The sequence below is a fragment of the Camelus dromedarius genome, chromosome 36 (genome assembly GCF_036321535.1).
Source record: "Camelus dromedarius isolate mCamDro1 chromosome 36, mCamDro1.pat, whole genome shotgun sequence".
In the NCBI taxonomy this organism is placed as follows: domain Eukaryota; kingdom Metazoa; phylum Chordata; class Mammalia; order Artiodactyla; family Camelidae; genus Camelus; species Camelus dromedarius.
The window spans coordinates 6,120,773-6,137,829 of NC_087471.1; positions in this window are offsets into that span (position 1 = coordinate 6,120,773).

Here is a 17,057-nt window from a genome sequence, read left to right on the forward strand (position 1 = left end):
ACTGTAAAGCCAAGGGGGGTGGTTCTGTATTGTCCCAGCTCTAACAGCTGGCTTCTCCTTTAGTTAGTCACGGCTTAAATGCAGCCTAAGTGAGGGGGTCCTTACCACAGTACCTGGCCCCGAATCAGCCCTTGAGAGATCCCGGTTACAATTTATCCTCTCCAGGATAACCTGTGGTTTGAGCAGATTAGGCAGACAGTTATGTGATATGATTTTAAAGGACCATGAGGGTTGAGTGCCCCACAATATCTCCTCCAAAGCTTTGCCCTGGTGCTTGAGATTCTCCTACATTCCTTCAAGGTATGGAGTTGAAGATCTTTAATGTATCATGTAATAGAAATGGAGGCATTTCACACTAAAATTCTCTCTCCCATTAGCACCTCACAGGCAAGTCAGTTGCAGAAAGAGCCCTGGCATAGCCTGTGCTTAATAAAAACGAAGGGCTTTCGGGAGGAGAGAGAGGATGAGAACGCGTACATCCGGGAGGCAAACCCGGGTAGTTCTTAGAGGTGGAGACAAGCAGAGTAAGAGAAGGGAGCCCACAGCTGAGTCTGCCCCACCCCTGCCCCCGCCACCATTCTGATTCTATGTCACCATTGGTTTGCATAGACTCATTCTTGATTGTCGATGAAGCATTTGGACCCTCCTTTCCCGCAGGTCCTTACAAGCCTGGGTGAAATGGGCAGGATGCCGCACTGTGAGGGAACTGAACTCTTTGACGGTCTCGGTTTTCTGCCTCTGGGCCAAAGCCCTTCCCACTTTCCCAGGCTGACTCTCCTTAATCTAACGTGCGCTCCAGGGTGCATCCCAAGTGATGGCGGAACTAGAGCCACCACTGAACTGATTTTGACCCCAAGGAGACAACTGCCCGAATGTTTGCCGGCGGTAGCCTCTTAAGCAAGCAGATTCCTACAGAGATACGTGCGTGGCTGACTGCAGCACTGGCACTTTAGTGTGTTAGAAGACACTCAAGAAGAGGGCAGTGGTTTATGCGCCTCAGATCTTCTGCTGGGCCAATTTCATGCCTGCTGGGTAGCTTGACTTGAAGTTACAAGGGCAGGTGGGACTTCCCTCTGATGATCAGCCCCTCTGGTAGGGCTTCCTGGGTCCGCATCTCATTTTCTCTCATGGGAAACGCAGCACCCAGAAGATGGTGTGTCCCTAAATAAATAAAAAGAGAGGTTTTGATGCAGTTTAGGGGTCAAACTCATGATTTTAACCAATAATGTACTACTCAGAGCAGCAGTCTCGCGGTTTGGGCTTGTTTTCATTCTACTTAAAGTCTTCCTTTCCTGTGTTTCTTTGAAAAGGCGTTTCTATGCACAGTGGTTTATGCTTTCAAAGCCCCAGGTCCAATAGAATACAAACTTGCGGGTGCCAAGGGGGAGGGGGTGTGGGAAAGGACAGAATGGGAGTACAAAATTTTGTAGATACTGACAGGCATATGTAAAATAGATAAACAAGATTATTAAAAAAAAACTTGTTAATAATCAAAAAAAAAAAAAAAAAAGCCCCAGGTCTCATGTGCAGATAAGACACTCTATCTCAGCGTGTTCGCTTGGAGAAAGATTTTATTAGGTAAATACAGCAGTTAAGTCACCTTTTCATCAGCATACATACAAAGTTGTTTGCCTTTTTGCCCCTCTTCCTCCTTTGCCAAAGGAAATGATCCACTCACCCTCACTGAATGGTTCCTCCTGTGGCTTCATATGAGGTCGACTGTCCTTAGTGGGAAGAGGTGTGTTATTTGCTTCCAAAGAAACTTTTTGAGCAGAAGCTTCTGGTTTTAGTTTTGTTGGGCGAAGCAGGTAGCGTTTCTCTGACCGTAAAACTGGATACATTTATAGACATGCTCCTAGGGAATGAAAAATGGAATCAGTGCCCTCAGGCCTGATCCCCAGAGGCAGCCTCTGAAGTAGGAAAGTCACGGTAAGAAAGGAAAAAAAAGATCTGACTCCAGTGTAGGTAATGGACTCGCAGCCACCTGAGTACATCAAAGAGGTACAGTTAATGCTGTCTTTTCTCATTTCCACAGACTCCTCTTAGGCTGTGTGTTTTGATTATTTTTCCCCTTCAAACTTCTCTGGAAGCGCATTTTAACAAGCTTTCCCTTGAATAAGAATATCGTGGACGTGAAGAGTCAGATAGCAACATGTCATGATTCTTTTCGGACCTTCGAAGCCTCTCGGGGCAGGCTGGGGTCTAGGGGGCTCAGGGCGAGGTGCTGGACATCCGGTGGGTTTGGGCAAATGTATCATGACATGTGTCTACCATTATGGATGGTATCATAGAGTAGCTTCATTGCCCTAAAAATCCTCTGTACCCCACCTATTCATCTTTTCCTCCCCGCAAATGTACCAGTTTATAATGTACAGTTCAAGAAGTACTGATAATTAATATATGTACGTAACCACTGCCACAATCAAGATACAGAACATCTCTATCATTTCATAAAGTTCCCTTGAGCTCAGTCCCACCAGCAACCCTAGCCTCAGACAAGAAGCAGTCTGACTTTCGTCCTTTACAGTTTAGACTTCTCTTTTCTAGAAGTTGATATAAATCGGACTATGTAGCACGCACTCTTCTGTGTCTGCTTTCTTTCACTCAGCTCGATGTTTCTGAGATTTATCCATGTTGTTACATGAATCAGTAGTAATTCTTTCCTTGTTAAGGCTGAATACTCTCACATTTATTTATCCATTTATCTATTGCTGGACTTCTGAATTTTTCCTCTTTTTTTTTTCTTCCCTCCTGTTATGAATAAAGCTGCTATGAACTTTCATATACAAGTCTTTGGGTCAACATATGTTTTCATATGTCTTGAATAAATGCCTAACAGTGGAACTGCTACATCATATGATAAGTGTATATTTGACTTTATAAGAAACTGTCAAATTTTCCAAAGTGGGTGTACCATTTTACATTCCCACCAACAGCATAAGAGAGTTCTGGTTACTTCAAAACCTTACTAACACTAGTGGGTTTGCAGTGGTATTAGTGTGGTTTAAACTTTTTTAAATAATATATTTTTTTTAATTTGATGTATCTAAATATTTTTCAATGTATAATCAATATGAATTATTAATGAGGTATTAACATTTGTTTATACTAAGCTTTTGAAATTCGGTGTATAGTTCACACTTAAACCGCTACACTTAGTGTTTTAATTTGCATTTATCTGATGACTAGTAACGTGGAATATATTTTCATAACTATATTGGCCATTTGTATATCATTTTGTGAACTGTCTATTCACACTATGTCCATTTTTAATTGGGTTGTTTGCCTTCTTACACTAAGTTATGAACTCTTTATATATTTTGGATATAAGTCCTTTGTCAGCTCTATGTATTGTAAATATTGTCTCCCAGTGTATAGCTTGCTTTGTTATTTCTTAATAGGGTCTTTTGAGCAACAGATGCTTTAAATTTGATAAAATCCTATTTATCAATGTTTTAAAACTCATTCATAGGGAAAAAAAGCCAGATGCCCACCTAATAATGTGGAGTACTTACTGCTTTACTTTGTCAGTTTACGTGGTGTGCTACAATCCTAGAGTTGGAAAAGACTTAATGGCTTAAGTCATCTTGTCTTCTGTCCAATGTGGGAACCTCCTCCATCGTAACCCCAACAGGTGGTCATCAGCTCGGAATACACTCTTGGGAATTAAAGCAGACCTTCTGGAAAAGGAGCAGGGCATTCTGTTACAACGTTTTGGTACCATTTTTACAAAGACTCAGGTTGGGTTTTCTATATGTAGTAATTTGCTCTACTAAGAGCTGGAAACTCAGAGTATCACTCCCAGACTCAGGTTTGATTTGCGGTGTAGCTCCAGCCAAGTCTCGGCGCCACTGAGCCTCAGTTGCCTTCTCTGTTAAATGGCAATGGTAATAATAGAAACAGGAGCAGCCATAACATCTTATTAATTATCTAAATCCTAGCTTCATAGGCATGGGGATGCTGAAAAAAGGTACTTTATATGAAGACACTTAAAATATAAAATCATCTCATAAGTTCTAATGATTTATACCAAACTACCTTAGTGTTTTTTCAAACCAAAGGAGCAGAAATTTGTGCCTTTAAAAGGTAGGCCCTCATAATTTATATCAGTTCCTTAAGAATTCAGAAAAGCAGAGCTCAGGGATTTGGTTCCTGTTGGTGTAGAGGAACAGTTCAGTAGGTGCTTGGGCTGAAGCTGAAACCTGACTAAGCCAGGCGAACAGGTGTTGGGTGAAGAGCTTAAGGATGCGAGAGTGGTACGGGGCAGAACCAAGCATCCCAAACTCCACTCCAGGACAGAGCTCATCTCTGACACTCCTGTTATACCTCCTCCACTCCCAGTATGTGGCAACATCACTACAAAGAAACCATCTCCGCGCGGAACACTCACAGTGGCAACATTACTTTGGCTGCTGCGGTTCAGTCTGGGAGGAGGATTATAAATAACAATCTGACACTAACAGAAAATGGTTTTGAAGACTGGCTTTGTAGCTAGTTACCTAGAAATTGTTTCTTTCTGTATTGACCTTTCCAAGAAGAAGCTGATAGAGTGGAGGAGGGACCCTTTCCTCCTAGAGCCTGAGGCTTTGAGTTTCTCTTCTAGATCTGAGGACTTCCGTGCTGGCCTTTTCTCTGAAGGTAAAGTAAGAGTTCTTGGAATATTTGTATTTCAGCAAACAGACCATAAACCTCCAACTTTGTTTCTTCAATCTCCCTTTCTTGTGTATTCAAAAAAGCATTTCTAATCGAGTACTTATGGGCTCCCATCCAATCCAGACCGTAGGCATCTGTCTGAGAAGCCCTGGAAGTACTTGAGTTAAAATTTCCCAGACACAACTAGCATCATTGCCAGAACTCACCTGGTTTCCCCTTTCAGGTACTGGGTTCTGAATGGAGCAGCGGAGGAAACCAGAAGTGAACCACTGAGAAACCACTTTTCTTTCCCAGGGCTCCAGGGAGGTTTCTGGTCTGGAAAAATTACTTCTTTGTGGGAGAAGAGGGCAGCAGAGAGCCCTTTTCCTCCACCAGCCCAAGCAGGCACTGGTTTGAAAAATAGCAAGACAGTAACAGTTACTGGATTGGTCCTGTCAGCTGGAACCCTTGCTCTGCTGAGGAGCTGAGGTTTGCAGTTTTGTTTGTTACTCTGTTGCTGCTCAGCAAGCTGCAGAAGCTGGAGAACAGTCCAGCATTAGAAGGACCTGGGTGCATGGGAACTGAGAGCTCTTGACAGACATTGCAATTTGTAAAAGGAGGCAGAAGTGTGTTGAATGCAGAGCACATCCCTGCCAGGGTCCTTTGCCAAGGATGACAGATTGCATTGTCTGCTCTTTGCTACTTCACTCTGATGGGGTGGTTGGCGTCTCTGGGTCAATGGGAGGTGTGGGGCCTTGTAAATGTAACATTTTCTGGGAGCGCATCACTCCTACCTTCTATTTCTGCTTTGTCTTGGTTTCGGGACCACACTGGGGATGATTGTTTGATTTCTTCTGAAAACACTCAGGGCCCCATGAGGACTCTTCAAAGAGTGCACATATCCAAAGCGTTTCCAGAATCTCCTGGCTCTGCCTGGCTAGTGCAACTGGTTGGAATCATGCAGTAACTAAGTGAGGGTCTTTTTCCTGGGGGGCCAGTTAACTTTGTGCTGATTCATGGTCATGGGCTGCAGCCTTAGCTCCAAGCTGCAAAAATGTCATGGGCAAATGAATGCAGATTGTCCAATTGTGTACATAACTTATAGGAAGTGTTTTATCTATATTTGCTCAATGAATGAGAGCAAATATATCCATCAGAGAACCATAGAATGACAACAATGAAATGATTTTAGAGACTTATCTGCTGTGTCCCTTTACAATATTATTTATTGGAGAAAAACACAATTCAGAATCTCATTGGATTGTTTACAGGCAGTTAATAGAACTTAAGTGTAGTGCTCAGCCACCCTCATTACTAAGAATGGCCCTTCCCAAATGGTCTCCCTGTGCAAACACCACACTGGACATGGCTATTAAGATTACAGGGTATTGAGTCGAGAAGCCTGTAATCTAAGAAAGAATTCACCCAGATCAGTCCCTCGTGCCGCAGGAACAAAGCCCACAACAAGCAGGGTGGTGGTATGGGGACTCAGAGAAAGCCTGGCCTTGGAGCTGCTGCTTGCTAAGGTCCCTGCAGGTGAGGGTCTTGGGGCCTCCAGAGTGACTTAAGAGCGATGACCATTCCAACCAGAGAGCAGAACAGAAGATCAACCTTTCTGATTCTGCTTAGGACCAGTCCAGAGGAGTTGTAATTGATGTGCAGAAAGACTTGTGAGGGAAAGAACATCTGATTGAATGGAAACATCTGCTTTCTCGAATGGCACAAAGGAAGCAGAGAATTTTCCCCAGTAGAGAGCCTTTGGACTGCTCTCACGAGTTGGTAGAAACATTCGGTTGTTTAACTTGCAGGGCAATATTCTTTGGGGCACACACAAGGAATTGTTTCTTTTGAAAAGAGATAGAATCCTGGGTTGAAATCTGAGCAGCACATACTGGGGCCAGTGAGGGAAAACTTGGTGACTCTAATAATATCGTAGAGAAGGAAGCAGGTTCCAGGAGGACTGGGGATCGAGGCTTCCATCTGATGGACGGGCAGTGCCACCTCACATCAGCCCGGGCTGGGAATGAGCGTCTGCGCTTCGCAGGCCCTGCACTCAGAAACCCCGCACTGGGCCCCTGTTCCTGATCTTAGAGGAAAAGATTTCAGTTCTTCACCACTGAGTACAACGTTCACTGTGGTTTTTCATAGATGGCTTTATTGTGTTGAGATGGTGTCCTTCTGTTCCTCGGTTTCCAGTGTTTTTATCATGTAAGGCTGTTGGATTTTGTCAAAAGCTTTTTCTGCATCAATTGACGTGGCAATGTGGGGTTTTTTTCCTTCATTTTGTTAATGTAGTGTATTCCACGGATTGAATTTTGTGTTATACCGTTCTTGCATTCCGGGAGTAAGTCCTGCTTGGTCATGATGTATCGTCCTTTTAATGAGCTGCTGAACTCAGCTGGCTAGTATTTTGTTGAGGGTTTTGGCCTTAGTGTTCATGAAGTATATACTTGTTCACAGCACTTTCATAATCTTTTTTTATTTCTGTAAAATCAGTAGTAATGTTAGTTACCATTCTTATTTCTGATTTTAGTGATTCGAGTCTTCTCTCTTTTTGTCACTGTCAATCTAGGTAAAGGTTTGTTCATTTTGTTGATCTTTTTGAGGAACCAACTTTTCATTTCATTGATTTTATCAATTGTTGAATTAATTTTTTATGAAACGTGTAAAGTCTGTGCCTAGATTCTCTTACTTTCTTTTGCATATAAACATCTAATTGTTTCAGCATCATATGTTGAGAAGACTGTCCTTTCTCCATTGAATTTCTTTTGTTGCTCCTTTGTAAAAGATCAGTTGACTATATTTGTGTAGGTCTTTTTCTAGACTCTCTATTCTGTTCCACTGATCTTTGTTTCTGTTCTTTTGCCACCACACTGTCTTGATTATTTGTAGCTGTATAGTAAGTCTTGAGGTCAGGCAGTGTCAGTCCTTCAACTTTGTCCTTGATCAGTATTGTGTTGACTATTCTGGGTCTTTTGCCTTCAAATTGCCTGGGACATTGAGTCACCAAGGCGTGGATGAGAGCCTTATATAATCATAGGCTCCAAATTAATCATTCACTGTTTATCTACCTACCCCTGGGTGCAGCTAAAGCCATTTTAAGGCTGCTTGAAAGGGTTCTTTTTTTAAGTTGCCTTAACTTTTCCATCTGAAAGTTTTTCAACATTATACATTTTTATGTCATGCAAATGGATTATTATTATTACTAGGCACCAGAATTCTTCTTAGAGAAAAAAAATGCTATTGTTTGGAAAAGTATATGAAGGCATGAGACAAGGCAATGCAAGTGGTGGCAATGTGCCCTGATTGAAACAAGGAAAGGACTCTCTCTGTTCTCAAGGGGGAGGATCCAGAGAGAGGGAAGGAAAGAGAAAGAAAGGAGGAATTAGCAGACAAAAGGAGGCTGAGGTCCACATTTGATGGAGCAACGAGTAGAAATTCTATAATTTAAGGCTAGGGTTTTCTGGTGCTTAATATGAAAATCTTCCTTTTACTGTGGTACTGCACCCACTTTCGTCCCTCGCCACCTCAACTCACTTTCAGTAAAGTCGCCCACACTTACAAATGTTCCATGTGAAAGTTTTGTTTTGTTTTGTTTTTGGAGTTCAAGAAGGAATTTGACCTTCACTTCTTCAGTGAGGAACAGAGATAGCACCTGTGGAAACTGAGAATGAAATGAACCCACCTAGGAATTAGCAATCATCTTGCTGAAGGTTGGGATTCTGACAGGGCATGAACGGGCATTTGAGTTAAGCTTACGTTGTCCTCAAGGGGCCAGGAGACCCCAGCTAAGCTAGCATCTGCACTATACATATTACAGTAAGGACTCCTTTATAATCTTCAAATTACTCTAACAGTGTTTTGTTTTGTTTTGTTTTGTTTTTGACCCCATCAACAATCATGTAAAGGAAAGCTTTTCTTTAGATTGTGCAAATTTAACTCAACCTACGTGGAGCAGGACGTTGTGACCAGTTACTGGGAGTCTGTATATCTTTTATGCAAACTTAATTTTTACATTTTAATTCACTCAAACTTATGGGAAGGGTCTGACAGTTTCAAAAATGGAAGAGAAACCACTGAATGTAGATGAATAGAGCTGGAAGAAAACTTTACAGATGAGGAAGTCAGGCAAAGGGAAGTGAATAACTTTCCTAAGGTCATACAACTTTGAGCAGTAGATTCATTGGATTAATCTGAAGAGAAAGTCTTGTTTTCCTTGCTAAGGAAATGCCTGCCATGGGCCATCTCCCTACAAAAGATCAAACTTGGTCAACTCAAGAACGTTTATATCTGTAGATCCTTTCCTCTAATTCATAAAATGATACTGGAGGGGAAAAAATGGTCTGCCTGACCATAAAATACAGAACTTCAGCTTTTTTAGAAGCCCCCCTGCCCATCCAAATTTGGGGGGACTTTAGTGAATGAGGCTCTGGCAAACAGTAGTGGTTAGGTAGGGTTTGTCCCACTTAGCATGCCTCCCAGGACTGAAGATAGTCAGCTAAAAGCCAATCAATACATGTTTCACTTTTGTTTTCTGTATAAATAGTTGTCTTATCTGAAATGACCTTTTCCAAGAGCTAATAGCCATAAATTTTTGCAGCTGGACATGTTTAGAAATGCCTCTTAGCTATTTTTGTTGATTTATTTTCTTTGTCTGTATTTGTGCAATCCAGCTTTGGGCATGCGAGCAGGCAGCCTTAGTCACTAGACCTCCACGTCTAATGGTATAAACTCAGGGAACATAGTCTCTCTCCTGTGGGAAAAACTCCATGTGGAGTCCCATGGAGTCAGAGCTCAGCCCGGGAGAAATGACTGCATCTTGGAGAATCATCTTCAGTTCCTTTGTGCTAAGTTTTGTCTGCATTTTTCCCTGCCTTTTTTGAAATCTATCTATCTATCTATTTATCTATTTATCTACCTGTCTATCTACAACTCTGATGTCCAATAATATGGTGATTATATATTATGTAATACTAACTCACTGACATATCAAAAGGCCACAAAAATGAAAATGCAAATACAGTGGAAATTCATGGAAAAGCACACATAAAATACATTGTGACTATCGTGTATATTTAATTATAGTATGCAAATTTTATTTATACATTTGGATAAACTTTAGACATCTTCTCAAAAAGAGGAAAGTGAGCTGACAATTCTTGATGACCTAATATATGCTGAATTTATCTCACTTAATACTTAGAACAACCCTGTAAAGAGGCATTATCACCTTCATTTAAAGATGAAGAATCTTGTCTTGTAGTAACCTATGGTGAAAAAGAATATGAAAATGAATGTATGTATGTTCATGTATGACTGAAGCATTATGCTGTACACCAGAAATTGACACAACATCGTAAACTGACTACACTTCAATAAAATATATTAAAACAAAAAAGATGAAGAATCCAAGTCTCAACAAGGTCAAATAACTTGCCAAAGGTCATACAGCTAATATAAAGGTATAGCCTGGGTTATAGGTCAGTCCTAAAGCTAAAATCCATGTTATTTTTATTGGGCCATTCTGCATCTAGAGAAACCCAGCTAATTATTGATTTCGGTAAAGAACTTAGAGTTAGAACATTTTTGGTAAAAAATTAAAATAAAAATAAATATGAAAACATTTTTGTCCTCCTCCATATTCGCTGGGCTACTGACGGCTGAGTTGGAGGGAAGGAAACTTGAACAGCACAGTGGAGAGAACTCGTCACCCACCTGTCCTTCAGCCACTGCCCCTTTCTGGACATCCATTTCCCAGGCAACAATATACATGTTCTGAGGTCTAAAGTCAAAAGGCTTCTATGAAAAGAATGTGATAGTTTAAGCCCTGAACATAAGACAGAGCAATAAAGCAATCAGTAGGGGCAGGGCTAAACTTAGATGAAATTTAGAAATAGAAATTTAGTTTTTCTTTTTAAGTCTCCAGCATTCTCTCCTGTGCTTTCCCCTCTTTTACAGTGATCCGTTGTCACTGTCGCAAGTTGTCTCTATTGAAATTAATAAACATCTCCGAGAGTTCTGTGTGGTTCCCTGGGGACAGTTTGTTTTCTGAAGCAGCTGGAGATCCAGCTCCCTGTAATGTGCTGGGCAGTGAGTGAGGGGTGTGCTGCCCAGAGGTTTGTATGAAACGTTGACTCCAGGAAGCATGAAGAGGGTTCTGGAGCTACTGTTTGCCTTCTTTAAGTCTGGTTTGGTACTGAATTTCAGTTTATTAAAAAAAAAAAAAAAAAAACATTAATAGTGGGGGATAAATGATTCATCAAGTTTAATTCACTGCTTTTCCCAGGACTATTTATATTTTCATTGGAGATGGGATTCTTATGGTTCAAGAATGAATCTCTAAGAGTGGAATGTCAGATCTCCATCAGCAGATATCAATTAATCAGTAGATCTCCAGCGCCCCTGAAATGGCACAATTGTTTGTTTCCCTTATGAATCAGAGATGGGGCCTGGAGAGCTGAACTGATTGAGCTCACCGCAGTAAGGATTAACTTCTCCGTTCAACAGAGGAGGAGCTGAGACCCAGAGGAGTTAGGGACATTTGCCCTCATCTCACAGTTAGTAGGTGGCAAACAGGTTAGACCCCAGTACTTCTGCCCAGGATGATAGAACCAGAGGGCTGGCAAAGATCTTAAGTTGCAACGTGCATGTCCATCCTCCTGAAGACCTCCTCACCAAAGAGTTGTCACCTCCCCCATGACAGGGGACCCACATCAGCCCAGTGATTTTTTCAGACGCTGCTGGTCTGAGCCCCGTGTTGCTTTGATGAGCCTACCTAGGGCAACCACAGGAAGTCTGATGCTTCTCATTCCTCCTCTGACTCCTCTGTTTCAAATCCCTGCATCATCCCAGTTATGCTTCTTTGAACTTTCTACCATTTACTCCAAACATGGTGCTCAGAACCGAACCGAGTACTCCAGGTGAGCTCTGGACGCATTCATTCATTCATATGCAGACATGTACTTGATCAGCATCAAACTTCTCTCCGCTCAGTGCAGAGTAAGGAGGCGTGCTTAGGCCCATTGCTCAGGACACGATACATTTTTGGTTGCTGTCCAAGTTCAGATTCGTTCTGGCTTTTAGGGATTTACGGTCAACTAGCTCTCTTTCAGTTCTTTCCCATGGCCTCCTGTTGTTGTGTGTGTATCTCCATCTCTAGCAAGCTCTTTTCTCTGTGTGGGAAGCTTGCCCTGTTTGTGCAAAAACCCATCCTGCTACTCTGGGGTGTGTGCTGACACAGGCTTTTATAAAACTCACTTGGGTTGTAATGAGAACACCGTTCCTCAGATCCCAGTCCAGCTTTTGTTCCTTCCTGATGCCAAAGTTGACATACCCCCAGTCCATCTCTGTTACAAAACCTGATCTCTAGGACAGGGAGCCATCTGTCCACTCAGGGGTCAATCAGGAGCCAACGAGAGGCTGAAGAGCTCACGTGTACAGGCGGATGCTTCCGCGGGCTGTGGAAAAATACCCGTGGAGTCCCTTCCCCACCACTTCCCACTCTGCTATCCCTCCTCCCTCGCCTTGGCTCCTCACATGCACTTGAACTGGCTCCGAGGAAGAAAAGGCAACAGCCCAGTAACAGCGTGCACGATTTAAGTCAAGGTCTAAACGGCATTGCTGGAGTCGGGATTCTGGAAACAGGAGGCTGCAAAACTTTGACATCTGTACCATTGCATCTTGCTAATATCTTTCCTCACCCACGCCATCCTTCCTCACCCCGCTCCTTCCCCCTTCTTTATTGAAAGAGCTCCTTTCAGTGGACTCTCCAGACGCTGTTTACACATTTATGGAGGGTCTTGCCTACTCATTAATAAGACAAGCAAATTTGAAACCCAGAGAAATCATTTGTGTGAGCCGGGCTGAGGACCCTGGGACCTTTGTCTTAAGCGTCCATCATCCATTTGCCCTGTTGGTTTGTACATTTCATGAAGGGAGCAGCAAGAGAAAAGTCTGCAGCCTTCTTAAGTGTCTCCCTTCTTCAATTCAGAAGCCGTTCATGCTCGTATCTCTGTTATGTTGGTTCTCGTCACAGGAAGGAGATGTGGACCTTCTAATTTGAGCTCTGGTAAAGCTACATCAGCACCTCCTTGCATGCCTTTGCCAGGGCAATCCTCAGTACCCGCTCCACACTTCACCGTGCAAGGCACGGAACCTGTCTGTATTTGCCTCTGATAAGTCAGATCTTCCTTGAAGGGAAAAAAAAAAAAAAAAAAAAAAAGTCAAGGATCTAAGTATAAACAAGCTCTCAGCATGGAGTGAGGGAGAGATTCCAAACTTTTCCATGAGAGAATGACATCTCCCCAGCCTCCAAGCTTGTGTTGTGACTATTCCCCACATTTTTCTCCATAAAAGAACTTGGCAGGGCTAACTCATTTCCACTCACTCTTGTTTTCAGATGTTGTTTAGGTCAAGCATAAACTTTTCTAGCTTTGAGCTGGAGTTTGGACACCAATTCTGCATTTTTTTGCATGAAAATTTTAGTTAAAAACTGTGTTGTCCCAAGGCATATCCCTTCCCTCACTCGTTGAACCACCCTCCACTTTATCCATCTCTGCACACACACTTAAAAAAAAAGTTTAATATTACTGATTTGGCAGGAGGAAGTGTAAATGTTGTGTCACTGTTAAGACAGGACGTAATCCTGATAGATGGGAGTCGCCGGGGAAGCATGACGCTGACTGACAGATGTTAAATGACACCCGCTGTTCCCAGCAGCGCACAAAAAAGGTGGTTCCAGGACAGGTGAAAACAGCTCTGCAAGAGTCGGGGGGTGGAATTTTCTCTCCCATCTTCCAGGGCAGTCAGCGTGTGTTGTCAGTCCGATGGGTAATACGTGCTTCTGGATTACTAGGTTTACCAAACGCCCAGGTAGCTGGAGTGCCTGTCCCTTCAGTTCTGAGGGAGGGGTTAACCGGAATGAGCTGGCCTTTCCCTGATTACAGAAGGCCTTTTGATGATGTCAGAAATTGCAAGAGGAGGAGGCTTGAGAAGAAAGTAAGAAAAGCTGAACATTTGTTCTCCATAAGAAGAAAGAGCAAGAAAAAGAAAAGAAAAGAAAAGAAAAAAGCCCAAAACAAACCACAACAATGACAACAAAAAACCGATCAAAACCCCACCCTCTAAACTATGTTCAATAGCTTATAATAACATTTAATGATAAAGAATATGAAAATGAAGATATGTATATATATGCGTGATGGGACATTGTGCTATACACCAGCAGTTGACACATTGTTAATCGTGGTACTTAAAAAAATAACACAAATTTTATGTTTAAGGCAAAAAACAAAAACAAAACCAAAAATGCACCGCTGACTCTTCCCTCCGTGGCTGGCTCCTCCAGGTAGCTCTCTCTGTTCCTGGCACCTGTGAGGCTCAGCAGGCGAACCAGCTGAAAAGAGGCTAAGCAGGTGGCGCATGACCTTGGGCATTAGTATTAGTATTAAAAAATACTCTTAACGCCCAAGTCCTATTCCAGAAATTATAGGGCAGTTTGTGTTAAGGACGGCTGGACCTCCAGTGGTTTTGTAAAGATGCCCAGCATATTCCAATGTGCAGCCGGTGCTGATGACCATGGAACAGAGATGCATCCTGCAAATGCAGTGGAGACTATGGGGCCACCTGGTATTTGAAACAAAATGTGGCTGATTTCCACCTTCAAGAGAGCAAAGGCAGCATTTATTCCCTGTGGACCACCATGGAATTCTAGGCTTAAAAACAGTCTATGGGTATCCTATAGTCATTCCAAGGAGAAAATGGGACTTTCCATTGTATGTCACCCCTTCCTCTCTGCCCCATCACCTCCCTGTTGAGGGCTGTGCTCATCACTGGAGCTGGAAACAGGTAGAGACTGTCCAGTCAGAAGAAGCCAAACAGAGAAAAGGGAGCCCTCCTACACAGTTGGTGGGAATGTAATTTGGTGCAGCCATTAAAGAAAACAGTATGGAGATTCCTTAAAAAAACTGAAAATCCCAAACTTTCCCCAACACTTACCATATGATCCAGCAATCCCATTCCTGGGCATATGTCTAGAGAAAACTCTAATTTGAAAAGACACATGCACCCCAACATTCATAGCAGCACCATTAACAATGCCAAGACATGGAAGCAACTTAAATGTCCATCAACAGACGACTGGATAAAGAAGTTGTGGTATATATATACAATGGAATACTACTCAGCCATAAAAAAGAATGAAATAATTTCATTTGTAGCAACATGGGTGGACCTGGAGATTATCATACTAAGTGAACTAAGCCAGAAAAAGAAAGAAAAATACCATATGATATCACTTATACATGGAATCTAAAATAAATGACACAAATGAACTTATTTACAAAACAGAAACAGACTCACATAGGAAACAAATTTATGATTACCAAAGGGGAAAGGGCCGGGGGAGGGATAAATTAGGAGTTTGGGATTAGCAGATACAGATTCTATATATAAAATAGATAAACAGCAAGGTCCTGCTCTATAGCACAGGGAACTAGATTCAATAGCTTGTAATAACTTATAATGAAAAAGAATGTGTATATATATATATATATAACTGAATCACTATGCTGTACACTAGAAACAAACACAACATTGTAAATCAACTATACTACAGTTAAAAAAAAAAAAAGAGGGGGAACCACGCAGGGGACCTATTCTAAATCTGCATTGTAGATTTCTCCTAAACCCCATGTCAGGCCCAGAGCAAGCTCAGGAAGTAAGTCGAGGCAGCGTCTGGAGCCTTGTAGAGGTCAGAGGAGGACACATGGGTGAGACTAAGGGTCCGCTTTCCCTTGTGGACTTTTGACGGGCTAGTCTGTCTGGGAAAGTTTGTATGAAGGCCAAGTCCATGGCTAATCTAGGAGCTCTCCTTGTTCCAGGACTGTCATTCCTGCCCCTTTTCTTGGGCAGTAAATAACTTTTGGCTTTGACAAACAAGCTCTGGTGACACATTGGTGGTGGCGGTGGGTGCAGCAGAGTCTGGATGTCTCTGGGCAGAGCTTGGTGCTCTAAGCTTGTTCTGACCCTCTTGACTGGGATATCTTCATTGCAAAGGATGGTGGTGACCGCGGCCCTGAGAGTGACCAAGGCTAGGGTCCTATGTCTTACAGTGAATTCCGCGGTGCTGCCCAGAGGCCCGGATGCAGGGGACATGCAGCCTCGCAGCTGCTGGGAATATCGATGCTAATGACTCTGGGACCCCAGAAGGAATCGCATGGCCCAAGGTTATCCCCACTTTCAGGAGGTAACTGATGCTGGGAGAGCCGTCCCATCCTTTCCACAAGCTGGGATACACTGGCTTTGGAGCTTCTTAAATTATCAAGGGAGGACGCAGTCTCACCTGCCGTGTGGGTCAGCTTCTCTGCCATCCTCACGGCCCCTGGGGGGCTTCCTGAGCTCGCTCCCAATAAACCCTCTGTGTGCAAGTCTCCCTCACAGGGCACCCGAGCGAGGTGACCTTCTCTTCCTTCAGACGTCAGCTTTAAGGCACGTGGTATTAACATCACCCCAGGAAAATGACTTGCTTAGTAGTTACAAGGAAGACTTTTGTCTCTGTCATTCATTTCCCCTTCTGGTGGCTTTGGCCTTTCTAAGGAGGCCTGGGGAGGACCAGGGGACCACCAGTGACAAAGCTCTAGTGACTAGAAAGCGGCACCGGGAGTGCCTTAGGAGACAGATTGAAAAGGAATTCTGAATCCCACAGACTCGCTAAAGCTAAAGCGAGTTGCTGGAAGACGATGGGTGTGAGATTAGCAGAGACACTGAAGGAAAGTTGGAAAAGTGACAGGGAAGAGGAGGCGGAGAACTTTCTTCGGAGATGAGAGATTCCTGTTTAATTTCCTGGATGAGTTACTTCTAATGGTTAAAAAAAAATCCACATCTGTTAATTTACTGCAAGAGCCTTTGTAATTTGAGAGCCTTCCAGGGAAGAGGAGGATGGCTATAGATTTATGCAGTTAACTCTCAAGATGTGAACATGCAACCGGAGGCCCCACCTGTGTGTACAATGTACTTAAAGGATTAGAGCAAACTTTGAAATTATGATATGTTTTACCTAGAGTAAGAACCTGACTCTTTAAGCTTCTGTTTCCTTGAAGGAGGAGGGAAGAAAACCATCAATTCTGTTAGGTGATCGGGTACGTGAGACACTCTGCTTGTGGGATTTAATGAAGGTTTAAGTGCAGGTAGATGAAGGATGTGTTATTTATATATTTTATTTTAAACCTATTTTCAATACTTGTGATTCCAATTCAAAGGTGTTGCGTGCCGGAGGTCCACGTGCCCTGACTGAAGGTGACATTTTCAGGGAGATGTAGGTGCCAGGGGACCAGGGCAGCAGCTGTAGTGTGAGGGGCTGGAGGGAGTAGAAAGGGGAATTTTCAAAGAAGTGTTACTGTGGTCTCCGTGGTCCCTCCAGGGTCTTC